The sequence below is a fragment of the Dermacentor andersoni genome, chromosome 1, assembly GCF_023375885.2.
Source record: "Dermacentor andersoni chromosome 1, qqDerAnde1_hic_scaffold, whole genome shotgun sequence".
Taxonomy (NCBI): Eukaryota; Metazoa; Arthropoda; class Arachnida; order Ixodida; family Ixodidae; genus Dermacentor; species Dermacentor andersoni.
The window spans coordinates 216,117,801-216,139,616 of record NC_092814.1 but is presented as its reverse complement, the minus strand read 5'-3'; the positions used below and the strand labels follow the sequence as shown (position 1 = coordinate 216,139,616).

General features: G+C 43.7%; 1 long non-coding RNA gene across 1 annotated transcript in view; it reads right to left on the bottom strand.

The window, feature by feature from the left end:
- Positions 1-6,917: 6,917 nt before the first annotated feature.
- LOC129380945 (uncharacterized) overlaps positions 6,918-21,816 on the bottom strand; it is a 36,015-nt gene continuing 21,116 nt past the window's right edge. Inside the window, exons 2-5 of the long non-coding RNA XR_011895714.1 lie at positions 19,606-19,686; positions 15,478-15,573; positions 14,431-14,526; positions 6,918-8,592 (exon numbers count right to left, since the gene is read on the bottom strand). This is a non-coding gene — a long non-coding RNA (uncharacterized lncRNA). The remainder of the gene's footprint in view (positions 8,593-14,430; positions 14,527-15,477; positions 15,574-19,605; positions 19,687-21,816) is intronic.

Genomic DNA, 21,816 nt, shown 5'->3' with positions numbered 1-21,816 from the left:
TTGACAGAAGTAAAAATCATAATCCATGCGGTTGCTGCAACAGTAGACAATTTTAACCGACCGTTGCCTAGGGTCCTCTTCGCTCAGATCTCAAGCGCTGAGGCGCCGCAAAAAAAGTATGCTCATTTAGTACATTCGATAAGCTTTTATCTCAAAGACTCGATTGACACGTGGTTAGCTTGGCTGCAAAACGACAAATAAACCCAGCCGTCACAGCGTAGCGTACTGTTCAGTCGGCCAGGCAGTTGAGCTCGCAGAGCGAGGGGCTACGTTCTGCTTTGGTGTGCCAGCATAAGCTTTGTGCGCATCGCGCACTTTCGCGTCCCCGCTGAGTGGCTGTATGCAGATTGTTAGGATACACGCGTCTGAGCGGTGCGCTGGAAGCAAACGCTCAGCGTGCGCTCAGTTAAAGCTGTCTTGTAAAGGAATCCTGCTGAAATGAAAATACCATTTACAGTATTAAGTCTCCAGGATTTAACTTTGCTTCGTTTCCTGCGGTTGCGGTTGACTAGTTTTCTTAGTTTCCTGGATCAGTTGGATCCTGCACACTAGCAAAACCATAGCCGTGACAGAAAAAAACTGCAACGCTGGTGTAAGCTTCACCAGCGTAAGTGAGCATATATACTGACGGCTGAAAGCAGAGCGCAGCACTTTCTGATGAAACCTTCGCGATTTTCAACTTATCACTGTCACGGATGTGTGCACGCCACTGACAACGCTGCCACGCGTACACTTCAGCCGGACATTCATTCAACTGCTCTCACCTGACGGTGCACTTCCGGTTTTCCTTCGGCGTTCTGAACGCTAGAAGCAATTCATGCGTGAAAAATGCCGCAGATGTTGGGAGAAAGAGTGCAAAATGTAAACGTCACTGCTGCTCTTATGACGACTCCTAAGTGCGTTTACATGTCCGTCTCTTCTGGACGTTGAATGGAAATTAAAGTAAATAAGAAGCAGTCTTTGCCATAGGCAGAAAAACACTTACCTGCGGTAATCGGTGACGTGCAACCTGGCATGAAATCAGACATATCAAGATTAGACCGAGAAAACACTGGCACAATAAACGCTCCACAGAAGTCCGTCGTTTTAGAATGTACATTAACAGCGACATAATAACGAAATACCAGCTTTACTATAACTTAATATATTAATCTTCAACTAAAGTCCTTTTGATTGCTTGTAAAGCGCAAGGAATGGCGAACACCGCAATGTAATGCAGCCGCAAAGCCGAAGTATAATGGCAAAATGAATGCAAACGAAAGCAGAAACAGGGATTGGGCTCACTAGAAGAGGTCACTCTCGGCTAACTTGTATTGCACGTGATCAGCGTGCAGTTGCCAGGAAGCGCGAAACAACCATACCTGTTTGTCGCTTTATGATTGTGTTTCCGGTAAGCGCAGATACGCCGCACGGCTTACCGTCCGCTTCCATAGATCCGGATGGAGGCCGGTGTCGCAGGAACCCTGTGATGCTACCAAGAGTAGCAATTGGACAGAGTAAAGAGTGAGTGAATGGAATGGAATGGAATGGAATAGAAAACTTTATTGACTCTTTTAAGGTTTTAGCGGGTCGAGGCCGAAGTCTTCATTCTTGAAGCTTGGGTCCTCTTCAGCCATGGATGGGCCCCTAGTCCAGGGCTCCACTGAGCCGGGCCGCCTCGCACGCGTGCGCTATTAGAGCTCTTTGAACCTCTAGCTCGCGGCTGGTGAGCCAGCTCTCCCATTGCTCCGCACTTGGTGTTTTGTGTTTGTGGAATGCCTGGTTTCTTGTACACTCCCATGTAATGTGGTATAATGTTGGTTTAGCTCCACACCACGGACAGGTTGCGCTATACTGCGAGGGGAACATCCTACTTAGTATGTATAAGTTTGGGAAGGAGCCCGTTTGCAGTCTCCGCCATCCTGCGGCCTCCTCCTTTGGTACGCTTTATGTGGTGAGGGATATTGATATCTTAGCCCCTTATAGAGGTTTAATAGCTCTGAATAGCTGTTCCCGCAGTTGATCTGTGGCCCCTCTGGGGCGGTTGACGTTCCTGCTCGCTGGTCATCCCTCGAGCTAGGCTGTCTGCCCCTTTGTTGCCCCTGATCCCTGCGTGGCTTGGTATCCAGATAATGTTATGTGTGGGTTGTCCCTCAGCGATTATAACTCTGCTGAGGATCTTGAGCGCCGTGTTACTAATTCTGCCTCTTATATAGCTCCGGCACGCCTCTTGTGAATCTGTTAGAATATTGAGGGATATTCCTGTTCTATAACCTTCTTCCGCTGCCAGTGCGACAGCAATTTCCTCTGCCTCGGTTATGTTAGCCACCTCGGCCGTGAGTCCTGTGATTAATTCTCCTTGATTATTTACTACTACCGCTGCCGCGTTGTTTTTGTGTGCTTGTGAGTATAGGGACGCATCGGTATAGACTGTATTGTCCCGATGGCCCATCGTCTTTTCGTAAAACTCCGCCCTAGCCTGTCTCCTACTCGCATGGAGGTTTGAGTCCATGTTGCGAGGGATAGGTTGTATGCGTAGTTTCTTTCTTAGTGGGTCTGGTATTGTGGTCCTGCTACTTTGTGGTTTTTTTACTTCCCGACCTAGCTTTGTCAGGAGCGCCCTTCCCGTTGTTGTATTGCTGAGTCTTTGTACTTGTGCCTTGAGCTGGCATTCCCTTAGTTCTTCAAAAGTGTTGCTGATTCCAAGTTGTATGAGTTTGTCGCTGGATGTGTTCCTTGGGAGGTGGAGAGCTGTTTTATACGCTTTCCGGAATATGGTCTCCACTTGCTCTTTTTCGCTTTTGGTGATTGCATGGTACGGCAGTGAGTATGTGACCCGGCTGACTATCAGGCTGTTGACCAACCTGAGTGTGTCCTCCTCTTTCATGCCATATCTCTTGTGTGCCACTCTGCTAATCATTCGGCTCACCTGTCCTGCTGCTTTGTTTAGCAGGCAGATTGTGTGGCTGCATTTCCGGCTTCCTTGCAGCCACATGCCGAGGATTCTAATCATCTTTTGTTCCGGGATGTTCTGTCCTTCTAGCCTTACTTCGAGCGGGGCATCAGTGGGGTGTCTGCCCACCCTGAGGAGTTCAGATTTCTCCGTGGAGCATGTGAGGCCTCTTTGCTTTGTGTATTCTTCGATGCAGGCGGCAGCTTCTTGTAGTGCCTCTTGTTTATCCCCTAGTGAGCCTTGAGTAGTCCAGATCGTTATGTCGTCCGCGTACATTGCGTGACTGATTCCTTGGATCTTGCTAAGTTTCTTGGTAAGGTTGACCATTGCTATGTTGAAGAGTACTGGCGAGATTACTGAGCCCTGCGGAGTGCCCTTGCATGGCGTTTGAAAGGCGTCACTCCGTGAAAGAAAAACCGGGCGCTTAATCAAGGTTGCACGCCGTTTGACACCTTATACGCTTGAGGAAAGGTAATGTAGAAGAAAGATAAAAGAAACGGTGTGCACACTCATAGTATGTAGCTTCTTGTTCTGCCTTTAATTCTGTTCGCCGAAAATGTGCAGTGCGGCACAAAACAGATGGATAATTGTGTATGTATGCACTGCAGGGGAAGCCGAATGCCGTGCGCTGCAGCCACATAGCCATCACTCTGCCGGGAGCAGAGCTCACAGCGTTTGAGCCTAGACCGCTTTTGAAAGCGCTGCTGCTGCGCCCAGTAATTCGCTTGCCTTATGTTTGGTGGAGGTGTTGCGGTTTTCACCCACCCTGGAATCGCGCCGTCGAGTTCTGCTACCTGTGATGCCTGACGACGCCAGCCAGACCCCCACACCGGCTTCGCCAGCCCTTGTTTGGGCTGGCGCCTTGCGTCAGCGAGATTCTGCCATCTCAACAGTGTCGTTGAGGATTGGCTGTCATTATTTGAAAGAGCAAGCACCCATAGCAAATGTGATGACGCCATGAAACACAACAACGTCACCTTCTATTTAATTGGTGTCGCCACTCTGTGGTTCAGAAACAGTGGTTTGTAATCTTTGGTTTATAAGGTTAGCGAATAACTGGGCATGGTAGCATTTTCCACAAATCGGTCTAGGCGCAAACATAGCGAGCTCTACCTCAGTGTACGGATTGCCATGTGACTTCTGCGTACGGCATTTGTCCTGACTACAGTACATAGTATATAGCTTGTTTTGTTCAATGAACTCCAGCATGAACCTTGTGGTGTGGGCATAGGTCGGCCAAATAAACGTAACTCGGAGTCTGAGTGAACCCTAAGAAAAAAAAAATGCTACAGACGTCAGTGATTTCTTTGCCTTTGAACTCATTCACTGCGACGAAGTACTATCCCACAGTGAAGACAACCAGCCGGGTTCACTCGGACTCAGACTCATCAGAATTCTACTCAGCCGGGCCCACCGGACTTGGTCTCGCCAAAATTCTACTCAACCGATCTCACTCATACTCAGGTCAGTGAGTCTGAGTGAGTCGACTCATAAGTGAAGTTGCCGACCTATGGGCATGGACCAAAGGTGCCCAGACAGTTGGGCGGCCTGGGTGTAACCTCAGCCCGGGACAACTTCACAAGAGGCGCGTTACGTCTGCGAGAGCAGCTGGGCGAGCACAGAAGGGAAAGATCACGCCGAAGAATGACCGATGGCCTGGACTCTTTTTGGGAAGTGCACTGCTTAGTTACTTGGCGGGGCAACTATTACCGCTCTCTGCATTTTCACAAACTGCAAACTCAAGTGGTCATATCGATATATTGAAGTGGTTTTATATATATATGTAAATATATATATATTGCGACGAGGTTTATTGTCGTTCACAACGTCGTGGAACGCTAGACGTACAGGATGAACCTGCAAGGGTTGTCCGTAGCGCGGGGCTCACTCGCGATCACGACACGTCTTCCTCTTCAGTCGGCACATACACAGGGGCGCGTCTCCTTCACTACAATATATATATATATATATATATATATATATATATATATATATATATATATATATATATATATATATATATATATATATATATATATATATATATTGTTACGCGAAGCACGAGTCAGTAAGTCGAGCCACTATTTACTGGTTATATTTACAACAGCGGTTGCAGCGCTGACCAGTTAGATTCACAGGGCGAGCCCAGTTCGTTCTTCCTCCTCTTTTACCGAGTGATGGCGCCACGCGCCTCGTTCAAGCAATCAAATACCACACGCGTGTAGCAATATATAGCATCTGACGATGGCCAGCTCCAGGCCCCAGTCAGTTGCACTTGGCTCCTCGAAGAAGCGGAACGTACGTGTGTCGAGTGAGCTCGTGAACAACACCATGCGATGTGGTGAACGTGGTTTCATTCATGAATTCGACACCTCAAACAGGTGCGACGTAATGCTAGGCATGTATGTCTCATTCAGCCATAAATTGCCACTTTATTTTGTCCAGGTGTGACGACTTAACATCGACGGCGATAAAGCAGGTGGTTGCAGTGAGACATAATGGATAAGCTCTTTATGTGAAGAAGGTAACTGCATCGGCCAGCCTGTTTTTTTTGGTTAAATCCAACCTGTTCTCTTCGAAGAACGGGCGTAAGATATCACAAAAGAACTCATGGAAAAGAGGCCATGAGAAGCATATGGCAATTCATTTAAACCTTCAGCTATCAATTCGGCATTGAGGAATTCAGCATCAAAAAATGGTTGGGTCAAGCCTATTGTGTTTGTGCACTGCACTTCGTTCTATTCTGGAACAACATGCCAATGCTTAGAACTGTCTTGTTTGGGCACAGGGGTTATGGTGAAAGCTGTAACTTGCCCTGTGGATGCGAATGTGAACCAACCAATCCCTTGTTCTTGTCTTAACGGTGTACTTAGGCGTTAGCCTTGAGGCGTAACTACCCGGTTTTAACATAGAAGGCAATCATGATGAAAAACATTCGTACGTCCTTGTCGGGTAAACAAGGTACACTGGGCACTTTCACGTCCTGCCTGTGTTTTTATTACTACGGTCTTTTATGTCCGGTTTTTTCCTAGAATGCTTGCCTTACTCTACGCGAAATCCCACAGACGCACCGGCTTGAACGCTGCACTTACTGAAAAACAACAGTGCGGAGACTCAAATGGTGCGCCCTCTACTAAAGCAAAGCAACTCCCAACTTTATGCTCCAACTACTTAGCAGGATAATCACCAAGGTTTGTTGCACAGGTTGTATACAGCCGAAAGTAGCCACTCTTTGTTTTCATTCTAAGGAGTCAGCATCGTGCGCGTTTTCTTCTTTCTTTCTATTTATAACATCGCGATTTTCTCACAGCACGAAGAGTGGAGTGGCGTAGTGTCTGCCCAAGACACCAGTAAATCTGCCCTCCCAAAATACTTGCTGCGACCTTGCAGCCTCGTCGAGGTTAGAGCCCCAGCGGTACAATGTTTGGTGCGTTTGGAAAGCGGCTATGGCAATGTGGCTCGGGTGCGGATGGACGCGATGAGCTCCGAAACTTTGTGGTAGAAAACACACTTCGTGGTTTACGGCCAGGTTTTACGACCACGGTAGTTAAATCACGTGGGCCGTCACTATTGTTAACTCAACCGCCCTTTCAGTTACAAAGGGTTCTAACGGCGATGTGCTAGTAGTTTGCTATAGTGTGTACTCTCTTTCATTATGTTCGACTCCACTTGACATCGACAACGCAGTTTTCGTGTGTGAGAAGAGAAGGAGAGCAATAAATATTGCAGTAAGTGAAGCTTATCCACAAGAATTTACAATCACAGACCTCCGAGAAATCACGACACAACAGAATAAAGATAGCTATATGGACCTGGCCTAATCTTGTCTCATAAGGACTCCGGTGCCGAAAACAGTGCTCTGAGGTCCTCACAGCAGTGCAGGACAACGTGACCATCAAAGTATGCAGTGCTGTGTTATCGGCGTTTGCTACCCTGGTTTGGGAAAGAGGGAAAAATGACTGAAACAAGAGAAAGAAAGCAGATGAAGTGTTGCAGATGGGAAGACTTTATTCTGGCCTGTCAATTTCATTCCTAAACCTCAAAGAAGATGGTAAAGATTCCATAATGTCTCTGCAACAGTTATTCTTCATAAAACCGAAGAATCATATTGAGCTATGAAACGTAAAGAAATTATAGACTTTTCATGGCCATTGCGCAGCACGGAGCAATTACAGTGGTCATTACTGATAGCAACGACCAATGGACATCGGTTTATCGTGATTATTTTATTTTCACGCCGAGATATATGTATATTTTAATTTGTTACGATACGTGTGAATAGTACATACAGTTTTGTCAGATTTCTGACCATTTTTTATCGGCTACCCTGTCTACATCCTTTTAATCTGATTTGTAGCGTGGTATGAAACTAGGCTTTATGCAACCGGAGGAAGTCCTACGGTTACAATTATGTGTACAATTTCAATTATTTTCGAAAAGAAATCTGAGCTCCCTCACGACCGACCCGACATAACAGTAGTTTAGGGCCTCTGAGATGGTTTACTTGAAACCAGTGCTGAAAGGCACACAAGCGGGTTGCTATGCGTGATTTTTTTAAAACGTTATTTCTTTGTTTGTTTATTTTAAACGTGGAAGAAAGAGTTACGTTAGAAACAATATGCTGCAAGCAAACGCGTGTTACCTCTTGTAAGCCGTTCAAAAGCTTTTGTGGCATCGTGAGCATGAAAATCCATGTACAGAACTTGAATTCAATTATAATATAAAAATAAATATCGTATCATTAATTAGACATGTCGAAGCATACTGGTGGTTTTTCGTCAGTCCTCCTAACAAAGTACAGCTGCCTGTTATGTATGTACAGGATCTTTATCCTTACCTTCTGCTATGCAAGGTTTGACGTCCGCAGCTTTCATAGCGCTTTGGCTCAGTGTGACACAAGCTGTGGCGGCACTGCGTGGGACGTGACGAGGACGTATTTTCGACGTGTACGAGCTGCCCGGTGCCGCCGTATCCCATTTACACCGCGCGACGCGTCTAGTGCCTTCGCGGATGATGGGCGTAACTTTCGGCATCCGCTTTAATCTGTGACCATATGAAACACGCTTCGCATGCAATCAGATCACGTAAAAGCCTGCCTTAAAAGCGCACCACAGTAGACCACGCAGTTGCTGCGCGGCGTAAAATCAGTGCCCTGACGCTGAGTGATGACCACGCCGGAATCATGCTCGATAATACGTTCCATGTAGTGACCACCTTGAACTGTCTTTACGCAAACTATTATACCGCGCTGTAAATATTGCCCGCACCAATGTTCACCGTAAGGGCTGTGCTGATTTCCGTATGCAACAAGTAGTCCGGCACAAAGAAGGCGCTAAATGCACGGTGCCTGACGGACGTCTATAGAAGCTGACTGACGTCTACATCTCAGTCGTTTCTGGCGGCAGCCGTGGTGAGCACCAGCTTGCTGCAAGCAGCCAAAGAGCATTGCTTTTCCTTTTCTCGAGCGTATACGCGATGTACCAGGGCCACGAGTGGTGCAGCTGGCGGCCGTAGCCCACTTGGCCTTCAGTGCGAGCTCCCCCATCTTCCTCAGGGACTCCAAGCCATGATTCTGTCACATCTGTCCATGAATTTGCGGAGCTCATTTGTGAAGAATTGCGAGGAGAACGTCGGTGGACGGCTGGGACTCCCATCGTAACCTGCATCAAGTTGAGAGAGCCCAATTACAAAATATGATATATGTGGGGACGAAACATGGTTAAACAACGTGTCCTTTCATTAACTCGCCGTCAGCGATTGCATGAACGTTGTCGTATGGTAATTAGAGTGTGAAAAAACCAAAAGAAAGTCCTTGAACTTGTGCGGTTGTTCGAGTACTTCCGAATCACATCAATTACGTTCGAGTGGAGGCAGAAAGCCGTAATGTTGTGGACTGTGTTCGTACAAGCGCGTTGCTTACGTCGAACCGACGTCACCAGACACTAGGAAAGATTAAGGTACTATATAAGTACATCACTGCTATGCTTAAATACGCTCATTACTCGCCAAAGAAAACAAAGAAGGGGGCCGCATTCACAAAGGCGTTTGTGCGCTATAGATCTTGTAAATAACAATGAGCGCTTGCCAAGAGAGATAGAGAGAGAGAGACGAAAGGAAAAACACAGAGGTTAACCAAAAGCATGTCTGGTTTTCTACCCTGCACATGAATAAGGGGATACAGGGGCAACAAGAGAGAATGAAGGGGAGATGGAGACCACCACTCAATATTCATGTCAAATTGAAAGGGGTTGCCCACTCAGAAACCGCTCTTACCTATGAAATGAAAGTTTTGTGAATTCCGCAAGAAAATTTTGCTTGTATAAGGGCTTTCAGCGATATGCGCAGCTAACTTCCCATTAGCTGCGTATGCGCATTCGGACTGCGTCCAGTATGCGAGCTGTTTTCTACAGTTTGGTCACGAACTAGATACGCACCTGGATCTACTAGCACAATTACTGACCATATTCATTCAGTCTAACTTTATAACTCCTGAAGATGCGGTGTTTTAGTGGCCAGTATTATTGACCACTAATCAATTTGTTTTTCACTTTGAATATTGCTTACCTAAGTCAGTCAACACATACAAAAAAGTAATCCTTAACAAAAGCATTTCATTCATCTTGTTCCTAATTTAAACTGGTTATCAGTAGAGCAAGAAACTGATGCCGAGAAAGTGTATAACACGTTCTCTCCTGCGATAAAGATTGCATAAATGAATGTACTACTGCTGCAGAATGTCAAAAAAGAAGCTCTGCTCCACAAAGCACATGGTTGACTAACTCCTTACTAGGAAGCATGCGCAAAAACATAAATGTATAAAAAGGTTAGAAAACACCCAGTAAACGTGCGACTTCAGTCTCGTTACATCATTTATTGTAACATGCTTGATAAACTCTTAAAGGAAGCAAAGAGAGAATACAATGAGTTCAAAATAAATCAATCTGACAGTGATTCTAAGCAGCAATGGAAAATAATGAATGATTTTCTGAATAAAAGGAGTAATGAGAGCACGGTTAAAGAAACAGCCTCTTCAGGGAGCGTTTGCAATCATCCTAATAACACTGCAAACACCTTCAACCACTTTTTTTTCTTGCAGTAGCACAAACTATAGCAAACCTTGTTCAGACACTACAACACTGTCGACAGTCATTCTTTTTTCTAACGGTCCTAGTTAAGTCCTTGCCTTTATAGAACAGTCCAAACTAACTCGAACCGGACCTAATGAAATTCATGCAGGCTCTATAAAATAAATTGCTCACCTTATAACTGCTCCTTTTTTGGCATATTGTTAATTTATATTTTAAGGCAGGAACATTTCCAAGGGCATTAAAATCATCCAAGGTAATACCAGTGCAGGAAAGGAGACAGATCTTGCGTGATAGACTATCGCCCCATCTTAATATTGCCAGATTTTAGTATCATTTAGAACTGCTTTGAAGAACGCCTAACAAAATAATAACTAAATATAATATTTTGTGACTCCATCAATTTGGATTTAGGACAGTATATTCTTCAGACATTGCACAAATCTCATTTATATCTAGAATCAAAAACTCCATAGGGATGGGGAATATAGCTGTCGCTGCATTCGTAGATTTATCAGAAGCACTTGATTCATTGTTTCATGACAGTTTACTAAAGAACTCATCGGGATAGGTAATCATGGTCCCGCCTTGTCCTTAATTAAGCGTTTTCTATGGGGTCGGCAAAGGCAGTATACATTCATTTTACATAATTGGACTGCTTACCTATACACAAGCTTGTGCCTCAATGATCCATTCTTGGACTCCTTTGATCTTAATTTATATCAGTGATCTTCCTGTCTTAATAACAAAGAGCCATATTTATATGCAGACGATACCATAATAATAGCTACTGTTCATTCACTGTCTGTTCCAGCAGGCAAACTTAACTCTGACCTCAACAACGTATCGAATTGGTGTCGTCATAATGACCTTATATTTAAGCCTTCTAAAACAACATTCATGATATTCTACTCCAGTCACAAAATTATTTCATTTAACTCTGTAATTACACTTGGCAATAATTTTATTCACGCTATCGATGAGTGCTCCGTTATTGCAGTAATACTAGATTCTACCCTCAAAAAGAAAAATCGCATTGCGCACATTCAACGAAAGTGGATGTATGGCATAAGAGTATTGCTCAAAGCACGTCAGTAATTGACCACGTCCACCTTGATTAAATTATACTTCACCTTCATTCATAGTCATCTGAATTACGGCATCTCATCACGGGGAAGCACCCATCAGGGAATAACTCACCTGATGTCACTAAAATGCATAAAGAACTAAGCTATTAGAATAATAACATTCAATACATTCTATTCTAACGTTTCACGTATACTCCAAAGCTTCACGATATTATCTATGCATAACTTATTACACTTTAATCTCATAATTATCTTGTTCAAGTCTATAAATAATTAATTGTCATTTAATATTTCGTTGGGTAATCGTCTCGTCAGTACTAATCGAACCAAATTTGCCTTTGAAGGAAATTTGGTTAACTACGGAAGGCATACTGCTTATTTCTATAGCGTTATCACTGTGGATTCGCCTTCCATCACACATTAAACATTCTTCCTCATTAGCACTTTTCAAAAAAGTACTGGCTACCATTTCTTATGAATACATAGTACTTCGAGTACTTGTTATGTATTTGTTGCTTTATATTGTAAAGGATTGATGTTTCACTGTTTTTTTTTCTTCTAATATTCTGACTACCTATATCTTTAACGTACTGTAGTTGTACTCCACAATTATTGTTTATATGCAGGGTGCTCAATATCAATATCAACATGAGGAAGAGAACACACATACGTCCCAAACTTAGTTTAAGGCCACATGTTTTATAGATAGGTTATCTCATGAGGAACTTAGATAGCGAAGTGCTCGCAGTTAATGAAAAGGTAGCTATCCATGAATACCATGAAAAAAAAAGAATGAAAGTGCTGCAAGAAAATGTACGTATTTGACTTGAACTCTTGTGCGAGCTAAGCAACACATCTTTTTTTGTCCTGTGAAGCACACTCCGTATACATGTCGCAGTGTTTGAGTGAATGCAGGGAAATGCAAGTGATGTTCTTTATACATACACTGCCAATAAGAGAAAAAAGAAGCCTTTTCAATTATGTACTTCATATTGATATAATTGCTTCATCATCACAAACACGTCAGATATCCTTCGTATATGTTCGGAATTATTTGTTCTGATGACTCCTGGGCTTCTAGTTGATCGTCGAACCTGGAAGGAAAAAGAAATTGCACTCAATGTTAGACAATTCCAGAAACTGTTTCACCTTGGCCCTGTTAGGGCTGTGTTTTCTTCAATAGTTGCTCAAGGCCTATATAGTAGTGACCTTGCGCTAAACAGGTCTCTATGTTAGCCGTAAACTTCTGAGGCTGTGAGACAACGATCCGAGATCTCTTATATGACTGCCTTCATTGTGGTGTGGCTAGAAAACCACACTCGACTGCATCTAATTCCACCTTGTTGGGGGAGGGAACCATTTATCAGGCCGTGCTCAACAACCTTGCTTTGTCCTGCTACTTGACATGCAGGCTGTTGCTATAGAGCGCTGCATCGCATTGATGTGCACACATCATTTTCCTTTTTATTTTAAATATCGGTTCTCCTGTTTCCTTTCGTTCCCTTTATACCCTTTCCCCTGCACAGAGTAGTTCGCTCGTATTTACGCTGGCTAACCTGCCTATCCTCCTAACTTTCTTGCTCCTGCCTCCAAGAGCACGTGTCAGTCAGCATTATAAAACTGATCTCATGCGAAAGGCGCGAAGAAGACGACGGCCAATTTAGTCAAGCTAGTCTAATCAATCTAATCAAACGCAACATGGCTAACATGTGCCTGCTGAACATTTTCAAGTCCTGCCTGCATCAAGCAGCATAGAGTTTTCTTAAGCAGACTGAACGACTAATAGAGGCAGGCTACCCACTACTTGTGCCAGTTTCCGTAGCAGAAAAAATCGTGAAGAAGTTGTGAACTTGCAAACTGGCCCAAGAGCCACCTAGCGAAAAAGCAAAGGCAGCCGTCATACCTTACATACACCGCATGTTGCATAGTTTGCAGAAGTTTGCCAAGCGAGCTAATTTCAAGGTGGTGTTTTCTGCCCCATGCAAGCTTTCAAGGATCTGCAGAATGACCAACCCTTTTTTTTCGCAAGCCACCGGCCTGTGTCATAAATTGCAAAAGTAAATACGTCGATTGTCAGGCAGGAGTCGTTTATGAAATTCCTTTGTTAGGTGGTATATGGGACAAACTGAGCAATGCGTGAATGATAGGCCGAGGCAACATCAAAACAATGTTAAACATGAGAGAGAGGGCCACCTGGCAATTCATTATAGAGATTACAAATGCAAGCTAAATTTTCAAGCCTTCCAGGAGCCGTGACAAATGGGTTAGATTAGTAATTGAGGCCAAAAGGATCATTGAGGCAGGTGATAGGTGCATGAGTGTTGCATCAATCTCATTATCGCAAAAACAACTGCTTTACCTGAACGCGAATGGGCACAGATGAAATGTCATAGTGCTCCTTGTATAAAATGGTGGCGTTTTTTCCTGACTAAACATTGTTGGAAGTAAATAAGGCGCTCGGTGTGCGTGTTTATCTTTCTGTTTTTCATCTTTGCGCCTTTCACATCAGATCATGTCCAACCAACACACCAAGTTTTCCATTTTAACATTATAAAACTAGGTGGTGTTGATTTACTAAGAAATCAGAGCATTCTGTATCATACACTTTTCATGCACATAACTCATAAGAGATTGTGAACAACATGGCAGTGTGTCCGACCTTTAAAGTTACAGCACTGTGTTTGCGATTTCACTGGCATTATTAGTATCAATCCCCATCCCTACTTAATGTGAAAATAATGAGTGCATGCATAATGTAAACAAAGTATTCAAGCCATGGCAATAGACGAACACACGTAATGCTCGGAGGAAGCAACTAAAGCAAGCGAAATCCGCTCATTTGCGTTCTCCCCATTCTGCACAAACAAATTTCACATATACTTGTCCTCTTCAAAATCAACTCAATGTGCTTGGCTTATGGTTTATTTCACAGTCATATTTCTTCACGTTTGCCAATAACTAATTGGCCCACATTGTCAGCTGGCGCTCAGGGGCCCTCATTTATGCCCCTTACACTTGCTGGCATTCAGCCGCACCTGCTTTGATTAACACTCGCCTAAACTCAGCAACTTCACACTTTTGTGAAATCAGCAGAAATTAGTGAGAGAGCTCTTGAATGTGTGTCGAGCTGTAACGATAGTACAGCGCGTGCAAATGCTTGAATATCATCCACATGTGAGCAATATTACAAACACTTGTATCTTTATGCGCCCCACCCCAATTTTGTGCTGGCAAAACATCAGCTTTTTCTTTGTGTGCTTCATGATAAGCACATGATTTTTGCGCACTGAAATGAACAGCCACTTTGGGTCTGATTTTCGCTTACCAGTGCTGTGGTCTACTCTTTAGTTGCACAGGAGAGCCGGGTGTTCTGCTTTCCTTGGTGGCGTTGTTATTATTGTCAACCTCTCCTGCCTTAATCCTGTATAGAAAAAATATCAGTCAGGTGATAATCAAAAGAAATTGCAGAAATTTGATTATGTGAGAAACAAAAGCTCCCAGGGAAGGTCTTATTAAGGCCTATTTCATGGCCAGGTCAAATCAACACTACATAGCAATCACTAGACAAATAATTAAGCGAAATGTCCAACTAGTCTTTTTTTTATTCTTTCATAGTTTTTTATCAATGCAGCACTGCTTTCTGACAACATTATGAAATGAGGCAGGTATTGATGTCCACAGATTTTTCAGTGACAATGTAAATGACATGCGAATGTGTCCAACCTTTCAAGGTACAGCCCTGTATGTGAAATTTCACTGGTGCTATTATCCCCAATCTCCATCCCTACTAAATTTGAATACAATGAGCGCATACGTAGTGTAAAACAAGTATTCAAGCCACGACACTAGAGGAACACACGTAAGGCTCTGAAGAAGCCACCAAAGCGAGCAAAATACGCTCAATTGCGTTCTCCACGTTCTTCACGTATATATTTCACACATACTTGTCCTCTTCGATATCAACTCTGTGTGCTTAGGCTTATGGTTCATTTCACAGTTACATTTCTTTACATTTGCAGGTAATAAATAATTAGCCCACACTGTCAGCTGGCACTCAGGGGAACTCATTTATGTCCCTAACGCTTACTGGAATTCAGCTGCACTTGCGTTCATTTACACTCGCCTAAACTGACTCAGTGACTTCCCACTCTTGTGAAATCAGCGGAAATGAGTGAGAGGGCTCGTGAATGTGTGTAGTGATACTACAGCGCATGCAAGTGCTTCAATGTCATCCGCATGCGAGCATATTGCAAACACCCCACCACACTTTTCTGCTGGCAAAATATCAGAGTTTTCTTCGTGTGCTTCATCATATGCATATGATCTTTGTGCAGGGCAGTGAACAGCCATTCTGGGCCTGATTTTCGCTTACTAGTGCTGTGGTCCACTCTATAGTTGCACAGGAAAGCCGGGGGTTCTGCTTTATTTCGTGGTGTTATTATTAGTGTCGACCTCTCCCGGTTTAAACCTGCACAGAAAAAAAATTCAGTTAGGTGAGAATAAAATGAAATTGCAGAAATTTGATAATCTAAGAAACGAACGCTCTTAAGAAAAAGTCTTATTAAGGCCTATTTTGGGGCTATTGGGTACCTCATAGCCGAAAATCAACGCTATATAGCAATCACAAGACATAAGCGAAATGTACAACTTGTTGATATGTTTTTTTCGTTCTTTCATAGTTATTTAGCAATACAGCGCTGCTCTCTGACAACATTATGAAACGACGAAAGTACAGAAATCCCCAGATTTTTGAGTCTGCAATAAAACTTGAAGCTGCTAGCTCGACGTGAGATATCGTGCCATTGAAATTTTGACAGTGGCATAGAACTTCGCCACTTCTACAAGTAACGAGTTTACCGCTCCTCTCCAAGAGATATTGTGGCAAATTCTGCTTCTAGCGCGAACCGACACTTTTTCTCTGCTTCTGCGTCGTCGGAGTTAAATGTTATTTTCGCTTAAAACAAGCTTCGAAAAAAACTACGCTTCGAACTTTTGTGAACTCGACACATTGAACAGGAAAGCCAGAAACCCACGCAAATCCACATATTACACCGAGGAAAGTGCGTAACACACAAAAAAACTATTGAAAAATAAAGCCGTTGTTCGACAAATTTATACGACGAAATCCAATGAATTCATTTGGCAAAGTCCACGAAGGGGATAAAAAAAACGGAATATTTCATGATTAGAAGTCTACATGCGATTACCAGCGGCGCGATAAAACACAAGCCCTTGTGAAAATCTGCACATGAAATTTCAACGAAAGGACACCCGGCTACGCAAGCAGAATAATCGCCAGCAATAATGCGATTTGAGGAGACCGAAACGGAACTACGCCTGCAGTTATAGGTAGTTCTCACGCTAAAACTTCAATGCCCGTGTCCGCATTAGTACTACTCGAATAGACGTTTAATCGCTGAGATTCGTTATCTGCTGGCTCATAATAATGCAATGGCAGAAATTAAGCATTTAGTAGTATGGTAAGCCAAGATGAACCTACCGAATCAACACTGGTTCGCAGCTGTACAGCACGCGCTCCAGGGCCCGACGATCCAGCTCACATGGAGGCTCACCGCTGCTGATCGTCGCCCTGTGGTCGCACTCCCACGAGCTTTGGAAGTCGCACTTGCTTCTTACCATTTCCGGGAAAATCGGCGAAATTGAACATCGCTGAGATCACCGCGAGCGTTCAATGACGCGGCCAGATGCCTTCCCAACGCGAACACAGTCGCATAACGTCGCTGGTACAAAGAAATGATAATGGCCGCCGAAAAGAATTGCCTATTCCGCGGGCTCGCGCCATGACTTTGCTCCTTCCCGGCCGGCACAGTCTTTCCTCCTCCTCCGCCATCAAATCTACGCACAGATGCCACGACTTCTTTTTTTAGTCTATTCGTTCTCTCTCTTTGCCTTTCGCTTTCCTTTCTCCCTCACAGCTTCTCCCTCGTCACTCCTTTTACCTTTCGATTTGTAACGCCCTCTCAACGCTTCTGCACGCTTTTTGGGATCGAAATTTGCAGAGCTTCATATAAACGCTGCGTTTGCTCATTGGCCGCGTACAGCCGTGAGCAGTGGGTAGGCCGCGTTTTGTCACGCATGATCTCGCTTGAAAGAATGCTTATATGCGGTGGTCTGGGATTAACCGAGGACGTGCCGCTTATACGGAGGACGCTGTGCAGGACTTGACTATGTGTGTAATAACAAATATATAGTTTACAGATAAAATTGCGCCTTCGTTCCACCCTGTGAAAGTGGATGTACAGCGAAGCCGTTGCCGACGTTAGATGACATTACACAAGCACCACCACCACACGCGACGCACGTCACGCGCGCACGCACATGTGCGGAGGTGAAGCATGCCTCTTCATTCTTCGAAGGCCTCCACCAAGAGCAAGCGCATTCTTGAAGTAAATGGATGTTTAAAGTGCGTCAGAACAATGTGTAAAATGCGACTTACGCACAACCTGGAGACATAATAGCTTCGGATTGTTATTGTGTCTAGGAGAAAACATGAACCTGTTAAGCGGAAACTGAAAAACAAAGCCCTTTCTCAGCTGCCGTTTGAGGTTTGTCTGAACGGCCGCTAGGTGGCGGTACCATTAGCACAGCATACATCCTCATTCTTGTGGGCCCTCAAAGAATTTCTCAAAGAAAAATGCTTCATAAAAATCGTAAAGTACGACTTGCACACGACCTGCAGGCATCATAACATCAGACTGTATTTCCAATAAACGTGAGAACTTAATTATGTTACGCGGGAGCTGAAACACAAAGCCTTCGAGCTGCCGCTTGATTTTGTGTGTGCACCACGCTCGCGGACATGAAAAATCCTCACTAACTAGTAGCTAACAACTCCGCTGTAAAACAGGAGGGTAGATATAATGAAAAGAGTTACTTTCCAATAATTCACCGCTCAAGACCGGCCAATTTTGTTAATAACGTAAGTGGAACACCGCTGCGAGCACTGATGAAGCACAAAAACGAAAATAATTGGACCAGAATCATTACATTATCCCGGTCCAGGTTCGCTTTCCCTCATTGAATTCTTTAAAGCGTAGTAGTTCATAATGCAACTTTGTAGGTTTTTGCATACGTAGTTTCCTAGTTGCCGCTTTAATTGTATGTGTCGGCGCTGTGAAAGTTCAGGTTGATTTATTTATTCTTGTATATCGCCCTTCAAAACAACAGTCAGAGAAAAACAGTTTCACTGCTTTACAGAACCTCCGATGCGGTTCTGTCTCTGATCCTTTCTAAACGTGAACATCGCAAGAGCAACACGGAAACGAAACCGAGACGGGGCGAGTGCCGTTCTTTCTCGTTTGGTGCCTGTTCACATTTGCTATGAATTACCAACAGACCGAGTCAGCCACCTTATTTGATCTTCTGCCTGGATAACTTGCGTAGCATGTCGCAGCGATATGCTCCCCATTTCACCGATAATAATAATAATAATAATAATAATAATAATAATAATAATAATAATAATAATAATAATAATAATAAAGGAATATGGCAGTGGCTGAGACAATATATATTATAACTTGCAAGCTAGAGCGCTGACCATAATCGACCTTTTTGTGTTTTACGAAGCGGTCAACTTCGTAGGCTGAACACAAAACACGAAAGCTTCCAATACTGTATTGCTAGTTTACTTGTCACATACTGAGTACTCGCAAACGAATGACCTGCATCAGCCGCACGCACTGACAGCAAATGACGACGCACCGAGTAACGGGGGAAAAACATATGTGTACGTAAAATATATCTACATGTATATGTAACACATTGTGCATCAATACAAAGCGATTGTATAAGATTTCTTTTTACTTTGTGCGTGCTAACCACTTCACTCTGTAACGCCGTAGAGACCCTATGAGTATTTGAATAAACAAGTAAAACAACTTTCAATGAAACATGCAGCCATTTTGGCTGGCGGGTGAGTGCATTCAGCTGCGACGACTCAAAAAGGGACAGGTTTTCCACAAACATCAGCCAAGGGCTCTCGTCGGTCCCGTTCCTTTTCCTTTTTCAGCCGTCGGCTCTTTACACTGCAATGTGCTAGTATACAAAGCGGCGCCCGGCTACTTGAAGCAGTGACCAAATTTCCCGCGCAGCCCTTACCTTTTGCGCACTCTCCCCGTTAAGGACATTACGGGTTTCACTCAAAGAGCATTTGACGGCGTTTGCGCATACCGTCTGGATCCTCTTGCCATGGCGCAGACTTTTGTACATTTTCTTTTTGGTGGTTGCCCCATCATGAACCGGTTCAATTGCACTGTTTCGTCAGTGGAGGATGTATTTTATAGATATCAGTAATTTCATGTGGCAACCAGCTCTCTCTCTGCAGACTGCCTCAGTTCAGTAACCTTATCAAGCTTCCGCATACGTGCAACATTACAGCATTATTGCACGCACCAAGCATTGCCTGCAAAGGTCATGTAGTCTTGTTTGAATGCATCCCTGCCATGTTAGTCTTCAGAAACAAGTAATCACTACTTACTTAGTGTTTGGCTGCCTCTGCTGTTCCCAAGGCCGCAACAATCAATGTCCTCTTCGAGAAACGCTCGACGAGCTCTTAGTACTGAAACCAAAAATAGATGCAGTGCTGTCACTGAAAGAAGCTGTTGTTGAATTGAAAAACTTTGAAAAGTATGTACAGTATCTGTCATCAGCCTATGACACTGTTATGATACAGACGAAAGAGTCAGCGTCAGCCTTGAAAAGCCTCAAAACTCAAGCGCTCTCGCTGACCGCTACTGGGCATAGCCAATCCAAAGAGATTGTTCAGTTGCTGGCTAATGTGGATCGCTGTGAGCAGTATAGCAGACTATCAAACCAGCAGCTACACGGGCTTCCATTTTCGCCGGAAGAAAACTTGCGAACTGCTATCGCGGATGTCGCACGGAAGCTGGGAATAATAGATTTTGAACCCCATGACGTAGTTGCGGTCCGCTGTCTGCCTGTCAGAAAAGATAAAACGTCCATCGTGCTCATTCGATTTTCTTCCCAGTTTTTTGCAGGGCATTGGCTGACGGCTCATAGCAAGGTACAGAAAAAAGTCGCGCCTGCTATGTATATCAATGAAAACCTGATCCAAGTTACCAGGAAAATTTGTTTAAAAACTTGATCTAAAAGCAACGAAAACGCCTATACGTATGTTTGAATGCAAAGATCTTTTGCGCGAAAGGATGACCATGTCATCAGGATTGCCTCAGACATTGACATAAATAAGGTGGTTTAAACTCATGGCGATTAACTTTCTTTTTCTCTCGAACTTCGTTTTGTTGGGATCTATCTTCGAAGACGGTGATACGCCTTCTTTTTCAGTCGTTCACACAAAGAAAAGAATCATAAGGAAGTACTGTATTCATTCCCTTGTTGATGTTGCTGACGCTTTGAGTTAGCGGATGCATTTGTACTGTCGGAGATTAATGTTCAAGATGAAGTGTTGCAATTTCGCTTACCGAATTACCAAGAAGCTATGTTTGCGGGACGGCTAGGAGAGCTGGTGGAATAGCAGTATCCATCAAGTCTAAATGGCTAACTACAATTATGACGTTTTCCTTTACGGGTGGGAAAAGCCCAGCCTTTTGCTTTGAAAATTATGACGTGGTTTTGTTGTTCACTGAGATATATCGTCCCCCCTCCGACCATGCGCAAATATTTTTGAAAGAAATAAAGCAAAATCTGAGTTGTTTACCGCCTAATTCGAAAGTTTGTCTCATTGGAGACAATAACATAGATATTATGAACCCGGAGAAAGCCACGGTTATCAATTTCGTGAACACCTTAGGTGACTATGGCATTGAGTCGGTTGTTAACGAAGAGGAGCTTCTTTTGTTTCGTGTTGTAACTTCCTGCATTGACCCCGTGTTTGTTCGCACAATAGATTTTTCGAATGTTAATTCCGTTCGAATGACAAAGAAACTCGCAGAGCACTACTGTATAGTATGCCAGCTTTTATATCCAAATTTTTATCCCCACATAAGCAAGGAATCCCAATGCACTAAAACATTTGATTGAATTAAATTCGACTGACTAGTTACCCACTATGGCTGTAACTCACCGTTAGCAAATAGCTGTCCGAATAGTGTATGTAGTATCACCGTTAGCAAATAGCTGTCCGAATAGTGTATGTAGTAATATTACAGCGACGATTTCTGATTTAAAACAAGCATGCAAAAACATAGCCTCGGTCTGAAAGCGACGATCACACATATGCTGGCTTAAAAATAAAATAATAAAAGCTACTGAAGAAAAAGAAAATTTATGGAAACGGTGTGGACAGCATCCTGATGACGAAACCTTAAACGACCTCTATCGAGAATCCCGGAACGAAGTTACAGCATGGACACGCTGCTTAAAGAGGGACTACTATCGTAATAACAATTTTTCCCTTGTGTTATGAACCAGCGTGGATGTGCTCCCCGGTAAATGAGCTTAGAGGCTCTTATCGAAGTACGTATCTGGACCCGGACACAAAAGGTCTCGGGGCAATAAATCAGCGTGTGGTGGGTAGCTTCAATGAGTTCCTTCCTTCGCTTTGCTCTGATAAAGATACATTCACTGATCTTGTTAATATTAACAATGGTCTTAGTTCAATAACAGATACGGCATTTCTTCCACCAATAACTAAAGAAGACCTAATCTATTGCTACATTGATCTGGAAAAGAGCCGTGTTGTTGATCTTGTTGGCATATCTGCACAAGA